Source organism: Diachasmimorpha longicaudata, chromosome 3 (assembly GCF_034640455.1).
Source record: "Diachasmimorpha longicaudata isolate KC_UGA_2023 chromosome 3, iyDiaLong2, whole genome shotgun sequence".
Lineage (NCBI taxonomy): Eukaryota > Metazoa > Arthropoda > Insecta > Hymenoptera > Braconidae > Diachasmimorpha > Diachasmimorpha longicaudata.
Genome location: NC_087227.1, coordinates 11482596 through 11497540, shown reverse-complemented (window position 1 = coordinate 11497540; position 14945 = coordinate 11482596). Strand labels below are relative to the sequence as shown.

The 14945-nt window shown below is 40.1% G+C and overlaps 1 protein-coding gene across 2 annotated transcripts in view; it reads left to right on the top strand.

The window, feature by feature from the left end:
• The window catches only part of LOC135160444 (protein gustavus), an 87474-nt gene that overhangs the window by 1842 nt on the left and 70687 nt on the right, over positions 1 to 14945 (top strand). The gene's annotated exons all lie outside the window — the stretch shown is intronic.

The window sequence follows — 14945 nt, the reverse complement described above, 5'->3', positions numbered from 1 at the left end:
CGGAGGAGGCGATGCCACTTGTGCACAATGGCTCGGCCTCCCCTTTCTGTAGATAAAGAAATCGAAAAAATGAGGCGAGAAAAGAATCAAGAGGAGATCAAGAAGACGAAGGCCGTCTCTGATCAGTTGGACAGTTGACCAAAGACAATAAATGAACTTTATCTTTAAAAAAGTCAATATGCCAATCTCTTCCAATCAAACAGTTTACAACTTTCAATGAATCCTCTCTCGGATAATTTTCAAATATTTCAAGCTTAAAAAAAAAATGATGGTTTTGGTGGTCAAGATAGAATCCCTGAAAGACGTAGAGGAAAAGGAGCAGCAGAAAAGATGGTGAAGGCCATTTCTGATCGGCTGGGCAGCTGGGTGAAGGCAAAAGACAGAGATTCTCTCCTCTTCCGTTTCTTCCGTCCCTGGAATTCTCTCCCCTTCATTTTTTTATTTCATACTGTATTTTTCTCTGGATGTTTCTCTCTTTCCCCTTTCGCAGACGAGATGCTGGATATTTCTTGGCTTGAGTCCCCTCTCGCCTGACCCTCAGGGCCGATTCTCTTTCTCCAGTCGACCTTCGGGAATGTATAGATCGCCAAGTGATGGATAAATGCGGGAAGAAAAAAAAAACCAATAAAAGAAGGAATCATTCGCATTTTTTAGTGAATATTCTTCATGAAATTAGAAAGGTACGCATCGGATGTACATTATTCGATGTTATCGGGTATTTGAGCTGCGAAGACCCTGACTTTTGTTGGATTATTTTTAATTATCGAGAGATGGAGATTGTCTGGAATTTCTTCACTCTCCATTATTGCGTTAGTCTGATAATGAAGAGAATGTTTTTTCCCATTTTCGTAATCCTTTTGCAATCAGCATGGAGGCACAATTCCTGACAGATTCTGACCTGCACACGTACTCAATTTATGAAAGTGTCAATGATAGGGAATGCGATCAAGTAAAGATGACCTGATATATGATGATTGGCATGAGCAGTTATGGCTTAACAGACTCAGCGAACTCAACTGAGACTCGTATTCACAATGATGACTGATAATAACTCGTGTCACGTGGCACCGTAAACCATTGATGAAAAATTATTGAAGTATCGGGAGAGAAGAATGAATCATCATACATTTGGCATGAGGAATGCTTCCAACAATTCCCGGAAAGCTCAGAATTCTTACTCCAATATCGTAAAATTGAGACAGTAATAATGACCCGAGCGTCTGGCAAAATGGGCCAGAAGTTTTTCCATTTTCAAAATGAATGATCTAACAATCAGACAGAGTTAAGTTTATCCTCAAATATTCCATGATCAATAAGACTTGTTCAACGGTACAAAAAACTAAAGTAATGAGAGTGTCTGGTGGCCAGTGAATTTACCAAGATCTGCCAATATCTCACTATTAATACACCGTGAATCCCGAGTTTTCTCCAGATGATGTCTCACAGTACCGGCGCCACCACATCAGCCGTGTCTGAGTCAGAGTGAATGAAATGATAACGAAAAAGAGGAGTTGGAGAAATAGAGAAAGGACCGAATTGAGCCTCTCGGGGTCCCTCTCATTTCTTTTATATGTATTTTTTTTAACCCTCGGTCCTTGGCGGCTGCGAATCCCACTGCTATTGGCTCCAGATTTAATGAAGGAATCTCGGGAGGTACCTCTCGCCGGTTCCTCGACGATCCCGAGCTGAGCTCTCACTAAAGTGCGCTTCTATTTCTCCTCTCCTGCCTCCTCTTCACCACCCACACCGGGAAAAGCGTTACTCGAATCCCAATATAATTCCGATCTTGAACTCAGCCTTCCATGAATAACTTTGCGTACGTCTCTAACGTCTCGTTTCCCATTTATCTTCATATCTTCCAGCATTCAAACATCCTAGCATTTATCCTCAAATATCGCGAGATGGGAATGAATTGTGGTGGGGGTATCAAAATTCATGGTTATGGATTGTGAAAGAAATTGGGGTATTTCAGTGAAATATGGTTATGAGGGGTTAAAGGTTCATTTTGAAATTGTTCATAACGTATGAACGCAGAATATTGAATTTTTTCCAGCGAAAATTGCAGTATTTTTTATTATTTACTGCATCTTTGAATCAGTGTTCCTCTGGTGATGAACTTGTGTGAAATTCATAATTTTTATTTTCAAATTGAATAAAAATTCAAAATCCAATAACTGTCAGAATTTTCAAATCTCATGTTGAAACAAGCCATTGAGTTTAATTGGCTTTTCATTCTCTTTAAATATTTCAACAGTTTTCCTTTTTATTTTTATTTTTGATTAATGGAAATCACCAGCAGCACTATACGCATCAACGGTGTGAATTTATTCACCGATAAACACTGAATTTTATCATCATCATCAGCGGCTTTTTTGGGGTATTTCAATGGCGGGATTTATTCAGTTCCGATAAATGTGAAATACATTTCAATTTCAATGAAATCAATTTATAACGCTGGGAGCGATAATAATTCATGAGTTTATACGCCGCAGGAAACGTCATTTTTCGAACAATAAAACAATTTCCCTTTTTTGATTTTCACATAACTCGAGACTCATAAACATCCACAGATATCATCGGTCAAATACCATGACAATCGTTAGTTTTCCGATATCATGAAACACTTGAAGTACTATTGTGTCGATTATTATCTACTTCATAAACGATATTTTGTCATTAAAATATCTAACGTATGACTATTGTCACAGCCACGATGACAGTCACAGCTAATCAATTGCGGGAAAAAAAATGATAAATATTCCTCGTAATTTTCATGCCATCCCCTTAAATTTTTCAATTTAAGAACTCTTCATTCCCTCTATTCGCAACTCAATTTTCCACTCTACAAAATTTTCAAATCAAAATCCATCAGTGTGGGGCGAAATATTTTCAATCCCAAAAAATCCAACGACGAAAACCCCATTATAATTTAATTCATCATCGTTACGGTAACGCAGAGAGGCTCACCTCCACCGAGATAGGATTAAAATCGATAAATTAATTCTGTAACGCAGCAGTGACGAAGGAATCCACGGAGGGAAAACTTTTCCCACCGGCTGATGAACGAAAGCGTAAAAAAAAAAATGAACCCCATGCTACGATATCTCCCGCCATGCTGGCAATGGTGATGAAAAGCTCCAACTAGTAGCTCCGTTCCCTCTCAGTTTTCTTCACCGCAAGTTGAAGCCCTCGTGGAGCTTCCCCGTCTCCCTCTCCTGTCCGCCTTCACCGGGGTCTGCTTTCCGTCTCGATAAAAAGAAATTCTCCCCGCAAAAAATATAACAACTCTATGAGTAAAAGGGGAAAGAAGAAGAAAAAAAAATGTCTCGGCATCTTTCAGCGAATTTCCCCCTAATTATATTCCAAGTTTGTTTTTCAACATCGGGATTCTCTCGCTGCAACTTTTCGAAACTGAAATCACTGACATTCTAAAAATTATTTTATTATTTTTCTCGCTGAGCTGTTTTTTACTTTGTGAATAATTAAACTGATAACAATGAACAGTAGACCATTATTGCGATAGGAGTAATATAAATTCAACTTCAAAATATGGAACAACATAAAATACTTAAAGTTCCATTGTTAACGCCAACTTCTGCGCTTCTCTTGTCTGAGTATTCACCATAAATATGCCCCATAACATCATAAATTTGAAATTGAAATCAAAATTCCACCATTAACAAAACCCAAAATGGTGAATAATTAACGTCTGTCGTGTGATATTGCGGATAGCATTAATTGGAATAACAACCGAGTGGTGGGCTACAGTACACCTCAGCCATGGGTCCATGATTCAAACTTTATAATCCATCCGGTCAAGCTATACACACGCGGGCAAACCGTCGTTTCCACGGGCTCATCTACTCGTTCATAAATTATTAATTCTCCCCAACGTCCAATGCGTTTATACAAAACTTTCTCAATGAAACTCCCTCCATACAACCTCACCCATCCCCTCGTTTCTCCTCGTTAGCTTAATTAAATAAAAGGAAAGGACATAACCCATCTGTTGCATAAATACGATGGTCCTAATCAGCGCGACATATACATAGAAGCAGCTAAATGCGACAATTTCACGTGTGCTATTTGGGAAATATATGTGGAGCTGAAAGTTCTCTTTAAAAAATCTCGTGTTATTTACCAATCGATCCTGTCTCTCCACAACAACCAGAAAGTTAATTTCTCCCCATTTCCCTAAAGCTCATCCCCCTCACACAATGAATTGTACCAACACAATCATAATAATAAACTACCCAGTTCGCTCCAGTAAACGAGCTCTTCTACGTGCAAAGAATTGAAAAATATTCGTCTTTTCCAGTTGGTGTAGACGTGTTTTCAACAAGGATGCATTCATGCGAATTTCGTCCTCAGTTAGCAAAAGGGATGTGCAAAAGGTACACGAGAAATTGTTCTCAAAGTTAACTTTACGTCTTGCATATAATGAACACCGTTGGCATTATTTTCCAACTTGGTTTACACGAGACTAAGAATGAGTATCACTGGTTTAAAGCAGACACCACCCAACGTTGCCATGTAGGGTAGCTGCAGGTCTCACTCTTCTATCGACCCAGCGATGTTGCCAACTCCTTTTCCTTTATCATTGTCTCTGTCTAGTTGTTGGAGTCTCTCCCTTGTTTAAACTCTTCTGTCTCTTGTCCTCCACTGTCCTTCCATCCTCGATGCTCTAACCTACTATTTGTACTTCACCTTTTATACCTACGAGGTGTTTTTTTAATCCAAGTCCACGAGTCTGTCCCTTCTATCCATTCCCTTCCCTCCGTCTTTCACCTTCATCCACCAACACAACCAGAACCTGCCCTTCTACACTTCGTGCTGCGTGTCGTTACCGATCCACAGCTGTTTCACCTACTAGGCCAGATGCCACTGAAATGACGAATATCGGTGCTACACACTTTTATTGAGCTCCTTTTTTCGGCTGCTAGATAGAGATAAAAAGTGGGTTGATCTGTCTGGTAGCCTTTCTCATCACCTCTTCTCGTCTTCGTCACGAGTCTCCGATCTCCAAAGCTTTATGATGAACAGGTGGCGATTAAAGTAATTCGATGATTGAATAGTTTTGAACTTTAGGAAAATTCCAGACCAAATGCTTCACTAGGCGGAGAAAAATCGGCTGATTGATCGGACTCCGGAGACAATCCAATATTATTCATTGGATTCGAACGTGCAGATTACGCATGAAATCAATGAGCTCAGTGTGATGATCCATTTCCATGAAGCGAACCATCTCACTTTGGTATAATTGTGAGGGTCAAATGATTCAATTTAAAACCTTCAAACTGGATAATCGAATCATTGAATCGATTCCAGCAAGTTGACCAAACGCTTCTCCCTCCACTCCATTCAAATCCATCTACACCCTAACCTCGATTTACCCTAGCACATAGGGTGACGATGCGAGGCATCGATGATCATTATACAGCAGACCAATGGACAGGCTTTGCTCGTAACGAATAGGAAGCAAGGGAAGCACAACTACATGGCACAACTCATGGGAGTTTCTGTCACAGTGGCGAGATTTGAATGATAATCGGACGGATGCGATTGATTTATGAACGACGGTACTGCCGTGTGCAATGCCAGTTCAAGATTAATCTTCATTACACGACATTATCCACGACTATTTTGGCTGGAGTAAGTACTTGTGCGATGTACGCCACATTAGACGTCATCCATTATTCTCACATTGATGACGAAAAATTGTCGTTGCTGATGGTGATTATTTGAATGGATGGTCGCAGGGAAGCATCACCTGGTGACGCACCTCCGACCATTGTCAGTTGCTTTAAGAAATTCCATTGCAGTATCTCACAGCCTCCCATTTTTTATTTGTTTCGAGTTGTGTACATTCAGAGAAAAAGCTCTCAATTTAGAGTGCTGGTTTCAACAGAAAAGCCATTATTATTTTGAAAATTCATTCTGTTCGGAGCTCGGATACAATGGGGGGAAAAAAGGGTTGAATATCAGAGTTTTCAAGTGATTTTTTTGGTCATTCAATAGTTCAGTTCAGGCAAGTTGCTCTTTCCCTCTCTCTGCCGTTCTTTTCGTCTATCTATCTAAAGGCAATTAGCCTCGTCGTCATTCGATCTATAGTTAGAAAAGGGACAGGGCATGGAATAGATTAAACATAGCCACCAGTTTGCCGATATAACAACTAACCAGGAAAGTTGGACTTGATAAAAATGAAAAAAAAATCTGAAATTCACGGAACCTCGAGCTACAAAAATATCCCCTTTCTGACTGGGATATTTTCAGGTCTCGGGGATGCCAGATGCTCATTAACCCTTGCCGGAAAGAACTTGGGGTGATTATCTACCTCGAATTTCGGGTGTAATGTAGACGTAAAAAGATCCATCGCAAATTGTTGGTTATGGTACTGGCGAGGAATTGTGAATCCAACAGAATTTTGTAGTTCCATCTTCCTGTCAAATCTCGAGTCTTCAAGGTGTCTTAATTTAAGGCATTGGACAGCTCGAACGAGTGGTCAATTAGTCCAGTTTCAATTTGTGTGTTTCTAATTAAAAGTCTATTCATCCCAAGTGCAATAATTGATAGTGACATTACCCATCAGTCAAAGGTAATTCCGGGCTTTGAAATACGATAACGGTGGACATTCAATTTTTCTGGCTCACGGAGCATAATATCTAGTTACCCACGGTTGGCTATGGCTTACGTCCAAATGGCTTGGGCGCGAATCCTCTTACGTAGAGGAATGAAATCCGAAACGAGATTCACGCTTTCGTGGATGATGATAGTCCCTTCTCTCCTTTTTTCACAAGGGAAAATTTTCATTTCGTTGAATTTCCTCTCGTGTTTCCTCGTGCAAATGCCGGTAGATTTCCAGATGCAATCAAAACAAATCTCTGGACAAATGGAATAATTCCATGAAGAAATTCCTGCGGCGAATAATTTGAAACGTTAAACGTGATTTCACATGTTTCCAAATTACAACGGAAATTAATTCTTCGAGTGAATTTGCGAGGAAGAAAGACAGTCAGCTAAAAATTATTTAGGAAATGATAGGGCTGATGAAAATTGTTCACCTGGTTCAAACGGAGTCTTCTCCAAATTAAATAGACCAGATAACTAACTACTGAATTTACACTGCCCTTTGATAGCAATTTCCGAATGAAGTTCATGCGAACTGAAGCATGTGATAAGTTCACATCAACTCATTTGATCCCGTGTTTACTTTTTCCATCATCAAACCGATCCAACGGGTTTCATCATTTTGAAAGAGAGAGAACGAGAGAAAGAGAGAAAAAACAATAAAACCGGTCTCTTTAAAAATGACGTTGAGACGATACCCGACAAGTAGCTTTTTCCCAGACACAATAATTTCAATCGAATCGAGTTAATTATACCCAGGGGTCGTAGCGACCTCGTATATATGATTCGCGCACCTCTGTCAATACTAACAACCGTTGAATCGATACATCTGTCAACAGACTGTATTGGACTTTCACGATTGTACCAATCATCTCCGGCAAATTCTCGTGTATAGTTTATAATCGATGTATGCTACACAACGTATTGGGACGTGTAAATATGCGATATTATTTCTTCAGACATAACGGTCTGATGACATAGGGCAGGAATAATCATCAAATATTTGTTCGATTGGGCTGCACCATCAGAAAGCCAGGAAACTTGACCGAAAGACGTACTGTGACGTACTGTGATGACACACGGAGAATATTTTCGTAGAATTGTACTGAATTTTTTACTCTTTACCCACACCAGGACCCGAGATTCATTAAAATTTTGAAAATATTCGATTGTACCCGCGCATTTGAGTATAATGAATTCACGATCAGAGGCTTTCGACGCGGATTTTGAATTCAATGATTAATTGACGATGGGGGAGGCTAAAAATAAAGTCGCATTGAGGTAAAACCTCTTTTATCACATTTTTCATAATTACCCCAGTTGCATCGTAATTTTCCCATTCCAACAGGCGTACAATTTTTTCAATCAACCTTTCATTATACTCGTACCCTATACCCATTTGTGCACACGTCAATGATGGTCGACAGGCTGTTATTTCTGAAGATATAATATTGCACATATGTACGTTCGACTGTAGGTACAACCTATAGTGCATATCGATTATAAAGTATACACGAGAATTATGATTGGACGGGGATGATTGGCGTTGTGATTCATAATTGAAATGTTTCCCAGCGATATTTTTGGAGAAATGGAAATTTCAAGATTTTTTTATGTTGATAATTGAAACTGATTGCCAGAAAAATTTTCACGTATATAGGAGACGAAATCAATCAACTGTATTTAACATGTATATGTCTGTGGTTAAGACCTTTGGGTTAAAGTTGCCTTCAGTTTCACCTAATTTTTGCGCCGCAGACGATAATTATTTTCACCATCACGTAAAAATTCAAGTTAATTTTGTAATTTTTCTCGTAACAACCCTCCGCGTATTTTTTCCTGCCAATAGATAGAAATTCCTAGGAATATTTCTGATACTCGCGACAAGAATTTAATTTGCGTGAGAGCTGTTGAATTTCCTCGTATCATGTCGGTTAATTTCCGACAAGTAAATCTATGTCACTGCATCAAATATTCTCTCACGTAGCGTACAGTTATTCAGTGAAGCAATTTTTTACGACAGATAGAACTTAATAGCATTGAGCGAATGTGAATAATTTTTTTTAATGTGTGTAACAATGCCTGGAATAATTATATTTTAGGAAAAATGCAAAAAGATTTTCCCATGTCACACCACAGTCGAGCAATTCCAACAATCGCCAATAGCGTCATTAGCGTAAGTAATTACACAACCGTAAAAAACGACAGATTGCAGTATCTCCCCACCCATTATCAATTAATTAGTATCGATTGGCGATTTGCGCAGCATCACCTTGACATTTAAATCTGATTAAGTGTATGCATATGAGAGGATTAAAGAATAGGTAACATTAATGAGATGCATTCAATAATAATGAGAATAATTAACTCACCCACAGGGTCGTCATTACTTCGTAACTTTTCTTGAAACATCCAGAATCTTTCGCAATATTAATCAGACCAATTCACATTCAAAAATTGATATTTGTCTGGGTTCGCTTGACGATGAAAGTTGATGACATTTCTGAGATTATTTCTAGTGCCGTATTAATCATAGAAGCCATGATAACGCCGGGGAAACTAGTGTCTTCAAGACGTAATTCGAGCCATCAGACACAGAAATGTGTCTTATCGTTCAACTTCCAGATGACTGACATTTGAAATTTTTTTAAGTAAGACATTTTATCCATCTGCGGATGACAAGTTTGATGGACGAGGCATTTTCATAATGTAGTAAATAACGTCGTCAACTATTCGTAATGACGTTAAAGACATTAAAATTGAATGAAAATTTATATTGAAATATTTAGGCACTTGTTCGCAAAGAGGTGACAAAAGGTTGACAGATTCTTACTCTATTTGATGTAACAGCCTCCACCAACTAAAACCATCGAATAAAGGGTGTCAAAACATGACGAATGTCCCCAGAGCTTGTGACGATGAACCGGCGTTTTATTTTCTCCAACCCCTGCGACACATTTCGCTGAGTAAAAGAGAAACACAAAAAATACCAGACAAGAAGGGATCGCAGTAGTGATCACGATCATAGCCATAAACTTCTTTCCCCTACATAACCCTCACCTCGTACCTCGAGAAAAGTTGAAATAGAGTGAGGATGGGGAGAAAAAAAGTTTGTGAGAATCCGAGAGAAGTGGTAGACCATAATTTCTCCATGGACGAAGTTGAGGACAATAGTTCATCAGGGAATAGAAATCTTGAACGACTCTCCGACGAAAACGCTCGATGTACTTCCCAGTCGATGAAGAAACTTCTGATTATTTCGGTGGAATGCTGATTCCGGGTTTAATTAAGTTATTTAAATGACGGGGGGTGACGAACTGGAAATGCGAATGCAAATTATTTGGGGATTGTCAAATTATTGTTTGTGGATGTCATCAGATCATTTCCTCGTACGCAATTATTGTCGGGTCCGAGACAGAGAAAAATATTCCGTATGAATTATCAGCCCGAAAAATCCCCATCCCTTTTGCGCCCTGATTTTTCCGAATTCGAGCCATATTCAACCCCCATCGTACAAGTACATCAAAGCTCTCAACCCAATCTATTCCCAAAATTGTCCATAATCCTTCGCTTTATCAAATTTTCCGTAATATTAATCCGCTCAAAGGTGACATTTCATTACTCTTCGCACATTGCGTCGAAATAACTCATTAATCCTGGATGTTGGGCATTCGCCGGCACATACCCCATCGCCTCCTCCACCATCACCACCACCAACCCATGATCCACATAATGATAACAATAACCCAAAATTTTAATTAAAATGTCGGACGTCATTGGAAATGAAATGATTGCCGCAGTCGATGGAGGCACGAAATTAGAGAGACTCCGGTTTTTGGCATGATTTGCGAACACATTTGGACCACTTGTCACACGTAACCGTCACTGACTGTTCAGCCAATTGAAAAAAGCGAGGTGATGCAGACTAAAATACACCGGAGCGCTAGCGCTACAAATAATTTCCATAGATAATGGCAGACGCTTGTTACTGGTTACGGCTTGTCACGTGTGCGTTGCGTTAAATACAATTGAAACATGGAAACCAATGGTGTTGTGTCCAATCGGGTGGCGGGGAATGGGTGAAAAATACAGCTTGTGGATCTCCAATTGCACGAACTCTCCCGGCGCAGTCACGTTGATTGATAAAGTACCTTTATTCATTTTTTTTTTCGTTCAATTCCATTTTCCGACATTGCTCGTGATCTCGTGCTTGTGAAAATACTGTCTGTCGATGTTGATCGAAACTTATCATGGTTTTTTTTTGTTTCAGGTAAGTCAACTGCCAAACGTGTTGGATTGATATTCGAAGCGATAGCCGGACAGATATGAGTGTCATCAAGTGGGGGGCAATACACGGAATGAAATTTTAGGTAAAAATTAGACCTCCAGGGGGTGAAACGAGAGATGAAGGTTAGTTTTCTCCCAATAATTAGCTTCCTAAGTCTAATTGTTCCAACAAAACCTGACCTCAAAAGCGTTCCATGAAAACTGAAATTGGCTCTAGTATCGATGGCCAAAGCATCCCTTAATAGAATTCGATTCATATGCAGACACCATAGGTAGTGTTGTAGGTCCTTGTATTAATTTTACTCCAACTCAATCATTAATGGCACCTACGCCAGTGAAGTTCGCTGGTGTAGCTTCGCATTTATGCATTATCAATGTACGTTCGAATAGAACAGATCCTCAGCACTCGAAATTGCTGCCGGAAAAGCGAAACCATTTCTAATGGATGGCAGGACGGATAGGTAGACAGGGGAGGGGGGATGGGATATGGGTGAGTTCGTTGACCTGAAAATTCAGCCAACTTTGCTCACTGGGGTGTTAAATGTAGGTGCAATCTATGCATCTGACTCTCGATATATTCATCGTCATGGGTGTGTGACGTCACAAGGAGGAGGGTTTGGCGTTTATATTCCCGGGATAGTGTGGGCACGAGTCAACGAACAGCTGTTCCAACCATCTGCACACCTTAGGCATAAATTATAGAGAGTTTCCCCTGCGGACGTGTAGCGATAAATGCCGGCCTCTAATCCATATGTGCAGCATTCGTGTTATCGATTTTTGATAGATTATATCGGGAAAAGTTTGAAACGTCAAAAATTTCAAAGACTCATTTCGAAAATTCACAGTCACAGTGGAGTTCCTTTCAGAAAAAATTCAATAATAAATAATTAACTGAAATAAAGTGTCGAATCTGGCCGAGGAAAGAGCTATAATAACAGCAATTATTGTTTTCAATAAATAATTATGACCATCCGTTGAGCCCTATTGAGTATCGAATCGTCTGCCGCGGATTGCCATTTCAGTCCAAAAACCCTTGCATGTCAAGTGCGAATGAATTGACCTGTCGAATATTCCAGTTCCCCGTTCAGTGCAGCCCTCTCTCGCCCTCTGAATGTTCAGTACCTGCGGTGACAATAGAATCGACCCGCCAAAGAATCCAATAACTCGTTACAGCCCATCCATACTCCAATTACTGTTGTTGAAATATTGACAAATGCATTTCACATTTGGTCCGATACGTTTCCCAAAAACAAATAATTCGTCTGGAAAAAAATAACAAACACGAGACATTAATCCACCACTGGATTCTCAGAGAGGTAAAAATAGCTCTGTACAAAAATTTGATCTTCCTGGAGAGATCATCGTTGTCCTGAAGTAATTTACGGGTGGAAAAAGATGAAATTTGCCCCTATAAAGTTTGCTCATTTTCCCCAATAAATCTATTCTCCTTCAGGGGATGTTTTTGCATGAAACGGGTAGTTTTCCAACAGAGCAATTTGTTCCTGTCAATGTTGAAAGTTGTGGCTGAGATTAATAGAAAATCACAGCAATTTCCATGGATTTTCCATATTATCAAGTACAAAAAAGAGGCTTATCGGTAACATCCCATTGGCGTGTTACGTAATTTTATTTCCAGTTGTCGTTGCGTTTTCTATTCTGGCCGAACGGTTTGAATTTATTTATTCATAAATCGCATCCGTTCGCGTGGTACACGCACCTGCTGGTGTGTGTTACCTATGGCGCCGTACGTTTTCAACTGCCTTATGTATATTTCGTGCCAGAGCTCGGGTTGGAAAAAGGGAAAAAATGAGTAGGAAAAAAAAAATTTCACAATACATAAAACAGTATGGAAGCAGCCCTTCATTGGGTGGCAGTCTGTATTTTACACTGCCTGTTTCTCCAACCTTTTCGTAGGTGAGGAAAATAAAGTTTTTTATGGTATCTAGCAGATGTTGATGGTGAACGAGGCTCAGGCAATTCGCTGGGACTATTGTTCTCTCAATTACGTTCACGTTGTTTAATTGGATTTTTGGGATCTGGCTGAGAGAGAAAATATTTGGGGGAAATCAAAAGAATTTTACTTCTATGCAGAAAATCCTTTGCCCTATGCCAAATTTTGACGTAAAATTTCGTAGCTCTAAACTTCAAATGTTCCAATTTAAATGAAGACGTTGAATCCTGTTTCTCTAATTAGGAGAGCGCATTGTAATGACAATCCCTCCCTCCCCTTCCATTCTCCACCACCGAATGATGTTTCGATTTTGAATTCAGTATTCAAATACATCGACAAGAGTTTCAGTTTAAACTCCAAACACAAAAGGTTACACAGGGATTAATATGGCTTCGAGTCACTGGTGCGAGAATTAGGTTTTGGCCAATTGCCCAAAAGGGAAAGATACTTCCCTCGAGTTTCCTCAGTGTACATAATACGTACACAAGTGAATAGAAGTGACTCCAGTGGACAAGGGTGTGCAGTACGAGACTGTCTCTACAATATCCAACAGCCATAAGCTTGATTTTCCGGCTCGTTACGAGAGCGTATACCGTCATTCCTCTTTGTGCAGAAAACGTCGGAGAGCGGTTCTCCTTTCCACGGTTCGTGGCAAGGGCGTCAACCCTCCGGCCAAAGGTGTGGCTACCGGTCCTTCTGTGCTCACGGTAATTTGCCCCCTCTGCCTTCGCTCTGTTGTTTTTTTTCTCTTCATTTTTTTACTCGTCACTCGTCACTGCATTTATACAAGAACACGAACAAAAAAAGAAAATTGTCATTTTTTCCTCGGGACTCACTCTCACCGCCGAGGGACTTGCTCGGTGGCTGTTGGTAAAAAAAATTGCAATACAAAAAGCTTCATAGTAATTAGCTGCCTGGTGAACGTGGGATGAAGACAAGAAAAAGCTCTCACCTTTGCATACATTGATTTAGACTTTAGACCCAAAAATTTCATCTCAAGTTTCATCGCAAGGTCACACAATCACCTCTCTCTCTCTCTCTGGTCATATTCACGACAGTTTTCATTAAAAAAAAAAGGATTAAAAAATCGTCAGAACCAATTTCTTCTAAGTGGAGTAGAAATGTCAGGAAAAACGGGTGCAAACGCCATTCGAAAGCCGCCATAACTCAAAATATAAAGACCGATGTAAAAGCATCTACGGGAACACATAAATGACTGTAGCTGTGTCCATTCGATTGTATCGCTCGGGATTATTTGCAGGGTCGGGGTCTTCTGGGTTTATATGGTCGTCGACCCACTGCCTATGTCAGCATTTACGACTCCACGGGTCTCTATGTTATTGACGATCTACCCTTAGCTTCATCCCTCCCCGTTATTTGATTCAGCGTTAGGGTAGATTTTTGCGAGCATCATTCACCGCATCTACGGAAGCGATTGTTTCTGCTAGTCAACTTGAAAGTTGATTATTCTCGTCAAATTCCCCTGGCTTTTGAAATGGCTAGAGTGATAAAATCGATGGCCGGCCTAAAATTTTCGTAGCTGGCCAACCGATGGAGTCCAATTCCCTCTGAAACGGCTGAAACTTTCTGACGAAAAAATATCACCCTGCGAGGAAACTTTTCCAACTTTGCAGCATCATTACAGCCAATTATCTTAAGAAATACTTTCCGATATCCACTGTGTGCACCACAAACCACTTTAAAACTCTCAAACCACCGGAGGTCACCACCAGAATTCTCAATAGGTTCTTTCATTTTTTTTATCCCGGCTGACTCCTTCGGCTATCGATTCACCCGCTCCCTCCATCGAAAACTTTGACGTTAGCATCACCATCTGGAGTGGAAACTATTTGTGACCATCCAATAGTAGTTCGAGGTCTACAGACCAGTGCTAACTGCCAATGAGACTAGCCACTTGGTGGACGTGATCGAGAATGGTGTCTCGTTAGCCGATCCCTCTACTCGTTCCTTCTCTCCCATTATTATTGACAAATTCAGTCAGTGGCTTCAGTGGTTTTCAAGTGGAGTTGGAATTATTGGAAACAGTGCAAGCTTAAGCCCCTCCGATAGTGTGATGAAG